Raw genomic sequence first — 7,684 nt, 5'->3', positions numbered from 1 at the left:
TATATATATATTGTTGATTTTTTTATAGAGAGAAAGAGAGAGGGATAGAGAGTTATTGATAGAAACATTGATGAGAGAGAATCATCGATCAGCTGCCTCTTACACACCCCCTAATGGGGATGTGCCCACAATCAAGGTACGTGCCCTTGACTGGAATCAAACCCGGGACCTTTCAGTCTTCAGGCCGATGCTCTATCCTCTGAGCCAAACCGGTTTTGGCTGGATATTTTATTTATTTACTTATTTATTTATTTATTTATTTATTTATTTTTAAATATATATTTTATTGATTTTATACAGAGAGGAATTGAGAGGGACAGAGAGTTAGAAACGTCGATGAGAGAGAAACATCGACCAGCTGCCTCTTGCACACCCCCCACCGGGGATGTGCCTGCAACCAAGGTACATGCCCTCGACCGGAATCGAACCCGGGACCCCTCAGTCTGCAGGCCGACGCTCTATCCACTGAGCCAAACCGGTCCTGGCTTGGCTGGATATTTTAATGATGTTAATTCCAACAATCCATGAACACAGTATATTCTTCCACTTGCTTATATCTTTCTGTATCTCTTTTTTGCAACATCTTGTAGTTTTCTGAGTATAAGTCTTTTACCTCCTTGGTTAAGTTTATTCCTAACTTTCTTAAATTTTTGTTGCAGTGGTAAGTGGTATTGCTTGCCTAGTTTCTCTTTCTGAGAATTTGTTATTGGTGTATAAAAATGCCATCAAGTAAAGAGAGAAACATAATGCATCCTGCTACATTGCCAAATTCATTTATTCATTCATTTATTAGGTTCTCCTCTTGTAAGTGGGTCTTTATTGCTACTGGCCCATTTGTGGGTGGGACTGACTCTCTGGTTGGCTAACTGTGAGGCTCAACCCTGAACATGTCATGCAAGCTGTTGTACATGTACCTTTGGACATGTTGTTTGTGAAGCTCATGGGATCCTGCTCCTATGCTGTCTGAAGCTAGCCACTTGGTGTGCCATTTTTGGGCCTTCCTGCATGTTCTATGATGCAAGCCAATGTCAGATACTATCCATGTCTGAACTTGACAACCTGTACTGGGTAGGTTTAGTCTACACACTGCAGTGAGTCCTCATTTCATATGTGGATGTGTTCTATGACTTAAGCAACATAGACTATAACAAAACCAGTTGAACCACTTTACCATGGGTAGGCTCATTGGTATAAACAAAAATCAGATTTCTAGGAAACCTCATCAATGTTATAAGAAAAGCCTGCTTCAGAAACAACAGTATTTGAGGACCTACTGGACATTATTCAAGGCTGTTTGGTATTTACCTTTTTCTAGACATACTGGTGACCTGGTGCACAAAATTTGTGCATGAGGAGGAGGGGAGGTATCTCTCTCAGCTTGGTCTGCATCCTCTTCAATCTGAGACACCTGTGGGATTGGGCCTAAACTGACAGTTGCATAACCCCCTCAGAATCCAGGACTGATGGCTCCTAACTGCTCATCTGCCTGCCTGCTTGATCACCCCTAACTACTCTGCTTGCTGCCCTGATTGTCTCCAACTGCATCCCCCTGCTGGCCTGCTCACCCCCAACTGGTCCTCTCTCCCTCTGCTGGCCTGCTCACCCCCAACTACCCCCCCCCACCAGCCTGATCACTCCCAACTGCCCTCCCCCCTAGCCTGATCACTCTCAACTCCCTTCTCCTCCTGGCCTGATTACCCCTAATTGCCTCTGCCTCAGCCCTGCCACCATGGCTTTTTTCAGAAGGACTTCTGGAAGGTTTCATGGTCTAATTAGCATATTATCCTTTTATTAATATAGATAAGATATGACATACTGCCATAACTATAATATATGTACCAGTACTACTTTAATGAGATATATACTTCATACAATAAGAAGGCATCTAATACACTATATTGTATATGTTGTATGTAGTAGTAAATACTGTATTCATAGCAATAATATACACCCTGTATCTTCCCTTCCTGATTTGGGAATGGTTCCCCAGTTCTTTGAATGTTTCCTGGCCCTTAATGTATTTTTTTTTGTCATTCAGTGTAACTTTATTTACATGAAGCTTAACATTAACATCAGTGAATTCATGTATTCATGTGTTTTCATTGTAAACATCTTAATTATTCACATTGTCATAGATCCTGAACTCATAAGCATGAACCATGCATGGCTGGCATCCCATTCTGCAAGGTAGCCACTCTTCAAGCAAACAGATACTCTGTATAAGGAGAAAAGTCATAGCAGTTTTAATGTCCAATCTGAGTCACCTCAGAATGTTACATATATTGACTTCTTAATTCATATAGTATCAGGAACTCAACTGCTTGGTTGGTGACAGGGTTGACCTGGTTTTAGGAAGATTATTCCTGAAATAATTAAGGAAAGTGGGGCTCAATCTTTTCTTGGTTACTTCCTCCTCCCCAGCACCTTCATCTTTCTTCTCATCCTCAGCTTCTTGGGCATCTTCTCCTTTATCTTCATCTTCTTCTTCTTGCTCCTTTACATCCTCAAATTCTTCCTTGGCACCTTCTTCCTCTTCTCCTTCCTCTTCATCAGCCATTTCCTTCTCCTTCTCCTCCTCTTCAGCTTCTCCTTCAGAGGGGTGTTCATCCTTAGCTTCTTGGGCTTTTGCAGCCTCAATGGCTTCTTCCACCTCGATCTTCTCCTCCTGGATGTGGCTGGTGTATTAAAAAGGGAAGGAGCGAGTGGACATCAAGTAGGAGCTAGTCTGTAAACCACCTTAGGCAGATCTACCAAAGACCTGGGACTCTGGGAGTAGACACTGGCTATGCTTCCCATGCTGGTGAAACTGAGCTGGGTCTCCTCACCTTCCAAGAGTTTCCTGTAAGCTGCAATGTCAATGTCCAAAGCTACATTGAGGAGGTCCTGGTATTTTTAAAAATGTCATGCCATTTCATTCTCTGTAGTTCTCAATTCACTTTCTAGTTAATTGTGTCCTGCATAGCACTAACATCAGAGTTCTGCTTATCCTCCAGCTCTTGCAGCTGCTTTCCCAGAGCTTAGTTCATGCCCCAGCATGCTTTGATCTCCAGGGTCTTGGCATTGAGCAGGCAGCGGCTTTCAGACACCTCCTTCTTGGTGGTGTGCACCCTCAAGGTGTTCTTGGCAGAGCTCTCGGTCAGCATGGTGAAGCAGCTCTTGTACCATTCTTCTGCATTCTGCATGTTCATGGCAGCCAGCTTCTCATACTGGGCGCTGATATCTGTGAGCAAAGCAGAGAGGTCAGATTTGGAGAACATATCCATCTCTGCAGAGATCTGAGCATATTGGATCTGCACCTGCAGCTTGGTGATCATGCACCTTCTTCAGAAAGGCAATTTTGTTCATCAAGCTGTTGGTGTGCTTTCAAGCTCAGCGTCAGCAAGAGCCCGTCATCTGCACCTTTGTGCACCTCTATCAACCAGCCCTCAGTGTCCTCATGGTTCAGCACCTCTTCCTGGTAGCACGCCTGCAGGTTGCTCCCAGTCCCTTCCAAGCCTCGGTGCCTGCTAACTGCCCACTGCTCTCTTCTCTCCAGGGACCAGCATGGTGGGCTGGGGCACAGGCATCCCATTTTCATTAAAATGTTCAACTGGCCTGCTTCACCTGTGTCCACAGGCAGCCCCGGGGAGGACAGTGATCCCAGAGATCCTGGCCACCTCCACCTATCCAGGGTCCCAATGGCTGCCTGGACACCTTGGATGGCGTCAGGCGCTACCTCCCTCCTTTCCCAGTTACCTATTGCAGCTTTGCCTTGACCCAGCAGGCGACATCAGGAACTGCCTACTTGGCCTGCCCAGGCCCCCATGGTGGATTGGACACCTCCAGTGGCATCAGGCGCTGCCCGCCCAGCCAGCCTGGTCCCCGATGGCGGCCTGGACACCACACGCAGATGGAGTCAGGTGCTGCGTGCCAGGCCTGCCCGGTTACCAATGGTGGCATGGACTCTGCCCCCTCTGCTTACCTATCAGCTGGACCCTGCAGACTATGTCAGGTGCTTCCCGCCTGGCCTACCAGGTCCCTGATGGTGGATTGGATCCCGAGGGTGACGTCAGGCACTGCCTGCCTGGCTTGCCTGATCCCGGATGGTGGCCTGGTCCCAGTTGGCAGCCTCAGGCACAGCTGGCCCCTCCTGCGTATGCAAATTTACCCTCCATCTTTGTTGGCTTAATTTGCATATCACTCCTGATTGGCTGTAGGTATAGTGAAGGTACAGTCAATTAGCATTTTTCTGTTTTAGTGTAGATGTCATCTTTTCCCTTTTAATTTTCAAGTTAATATTTTTTCAATTACAAAATAGAATTATTTAAATTAAAAATTTTAATTTAAGTTAAATAATTTAATATAGAAATTTATACAACATAAAAGTCACAATTTTAGTGTACACTTTAGTCTAAGTTAGTACATTCTACAATGTTGTACACCACTGTCTAGTTCCAGAATATTTTGATCACCCCCAAAACAAACTCTGTATCCATTAAATCATCATTCCATATTTCTTCCTTCCAGCAGCTGCTACTAAACACTAATTTGCTTTATGCCTCTATAGATTTAACTACTCTGGATATTTCATATAAATAAAATCATACAATGATATGTGACTTTTGCTAAGCATAATGTTTTGAGGTTCATCCATGTATCAGTAGATAATTTCTTCTTATGGCTGAAGACTATTCTGTTGTATATATGCAGCATTTGTTTATCCATTCATCCATTGACGAACATTTGGCTTATTTCTGCTTTTTAGTTAATATCTTTAGTCCTGTTATAAACACATGTGAAGAAGTACTTGTTCAAGTTGCTGTTTTCATCTGGATATTAAGCAGGAAGTCTTAAAATATAATGGAAACATTTGATCAGAAGCTAAAAACCCTCTTTTGGGAATATTGTAGTAAGAATTTCTGCACTGAGAGAAAGATTCTTCTAAATTATAGAAACTTACCAAAAATGCCACAATTCTTCAGAATGCTAAGCATAAACATTATAAACTAATATTTGTAAACAGTTGGCATAAATATTTACCTTTAAAGAAACCGTATTAGTGCTATAGATATATGTATTAAGGTATATATATTTATGCCTAAGCAACCAGATGACCGGCTGACTGGCCAATAACTATCACACCCACTGACTAGCAGGGGCCAGGTGCTTAGTGTAGGAGCTGCCCCCTGATGGTCAGTGCGCTCCCACAGCCAACTTCCCATGGCTGGTCAACCTCCTTTGGTCCCTCCCACAAGCTGGCCGGCACCAATTGGCCCTGATCAGGACTGGGTGAGATGTCCCCAACTGGCCCAATCAGCAGCCAAGCTGAGGGACCCCACCCATACATGAATTTGTGTATATATAATAAATGAATGAAATGATATTAATTATAAATTAATATAAGATAAAATTATATATTTTTAATAATAGATGTCTTCCCTCCTGGGGAACAGCAAATTGAAACCTGGTTCTGGTTGGTTTTGTATGGTCAATTAAGTAAAACAATTTTTATATTTTTGAAGGGTTATTAAAAAAATAAAAAAAAAAAAAAAAAAAAAAACAGAGGCAAATATGTAATAGACTGTATGTTCTCTGTAATATTATACATAAAATATTTACCATCTGTCCTTTACAGAAAATGTCTGTCTCCTCTGCCTTACATCAAATAACTTATCACATAAATTACATTTTTTTCTTGAAGATTAAACTGTTTTTTCCATATGAATTTATTTATTTAATATACAATAGAATTATTAAGTTGAACACTAGAGGGAAACTTTAATTAAAAATATATATTTTTTATTTTTCCACACACTGACAAAGAATGCTCAAATGAAACTTTTTCTAAATTTCTGATTAATCTAGATTGATTTGAGATTACATTTTCTAGGACAAGATGTAGTAAATGGTACTTAAAATTAACATTTTCCTGAGGGCTTCTCAGCTGTGCAATCAAGGTAGGCACTGGGCAAGAGCAGAATTTTTCAGTGGATAAACTTTCATATCTGGCAACTTATACAAAGTGTTTAAACCAGTGGACAAACTCTTAAAACTTTCACTGCAATCACATTTATTCCGAATTTAGTCCTTTCTTCCCATTTCAAAAATTTTCTAAATTGGGATTTAAACTATAGTCTTTGTAGGAACTCAATGTCAAACTTAATGGCACACAACTTTGAAATGTCACATACATAGCCAATACCAATATATGTCTAATAATATATTCACAGATGTGAGAAAACATAAGTCATTGTAAGGCTCTTTTAATGAATGTTTACATTTGGGACATTTATTTCATTTTAATTATTAAGAAAAAATTATTATTTACTATTGTTATTATGATAAGTCATTGCTTTTAATGATATATTAAATAATAATTATAATGGCAGCCTAGCCATCATGGCTCAGTGATTGAGTGTCAACCTATGAACCAGGAGATCACAGTTTGATTCCTGATTAGGACACAGGCTAAGGTTACAGGATCTACCCACAGCAGGGGGAGTGCAGGAGGTAGCCAAACAATGAATCTCTCTCATCATTAATGTTCCTATTTCTCTTTCCTTCTCCCTTTTTCTCTGAAATCAATAAACCTATTTTAAAATAAATAAAGAAAAACAATAAATATAATGGCAAGCTGTAGAGAGAATAAATAATATATATTATTTATATATTTTTAAACATTATTTAAAAAAACAATATTTGTTTGCTACTTTATTTTCAGAAACAAAAAAATAAACATTTTCTATTCTTACCTAAAAAGTACTTTTACTTCCTAAACAAACAAACAAAATAAACAAATGGATTACATCAAACTAAAAAGTTTTTGCACAGCAAAGAAAACCATCAATAAAATTAAAAGACAGCCTATTAAAAAGGAAAAGATATTCACCAATGAAACATATAATAAAGGGTTAGTATATAAAATTTATAAAGAACTCATACAGCTCAGCACCAGAATTAACCAAAACCATCCAATTGAAAAATGGGTAGAGGACTGAACTGACACTTCTCCAAAGAGGATATGCACATGGCCAATAGATAGATGCTCAATGTCACTAACATAATCATCAGAGAAATGTAAATTAAAACCACAAGGAGAGATCACATTATATATGTCAAAATGGCTATCTATAATAATAAAAGAGTAACATGCTAATTACACTGAACAGCTGAATGACCTTCCAGACATCATTCTGGATGTGCTTCCAGACCTTCCAGATGAAGCCACTGTGGCAGAGGCTGAGGCATAGGTGGTTGCCATGGCAGGCGGAGCCAAGGAAGAGACAGTTAGGGGTGATCAGGCTGGCAAGTGAACAGTTAGAGGTGATCAGGCAAGCAGGCAGAGTAGTTAGGGGCGATCACGCAGTTAGGGGAGACCAGGCAGGCATGAGAGTCGTTAGGGGTGATCAGGCAGACAAGCAAGTGGTTAGGAGTGATGAGGTAGGCAGGAAGAGTAGTTAGGGACTATCAGGCAGGAAGGCAGGTGTGCAGTTAGGAGCCAGTGGTCCTGGATTGTGAGAGGAATGTCCAACTGCCAGTTTATTCCTGATTCATCAGCCAGTCATCCCCTGAGGTTTCCCAGATTGCAAGGGGTGCAGGCTGGGATGAGGGACCCCACTTCTGTGCCCAAAGTTCATGCACCAGGCTTCTAGTCATCCTATCTAATAAAAGAGTAATATGCAAATTAACTATCACTCCGCTATAC

At 40.8% G+C, this 7,684-nt stretch overlaps 1 pseudogene; it reads right to left on the bottom strand.

Moving 5' to 3' along the window:
• Positions 1 to 2,305: 2,305 nt before the first annotated feature.
• On the bottom strand, positions 2,306 to 3,571 carry LOC118723021 (annotated as a pseudogene).
• Positions 3,572 to 7,684: the final 4,113 nt, after the last annotated feature.

Source organism: Pipistrellus kuhlii, unplaced genomic scaffold (assembly GCF_014108245.1).
Source record: "Pipistrellus kuhlii isolate mPipKuh1 unplaced genomic scaffold, mPipKuh1.p scaffold_m20_p_2, whole genome shotgun sequence".
Lineage (NCBI taxonomy): Eukaryota > Metazoa > Chordata > Mammalia > Chiroptera > Vespertilionidae > Pipistrellus > Pipistrellus kuhlii.
The sequence above is the reverse complement of the archived record's forward strand: the minus strand, read 5'-3'. Positions and strand labels throughout refer to the sequence as shown.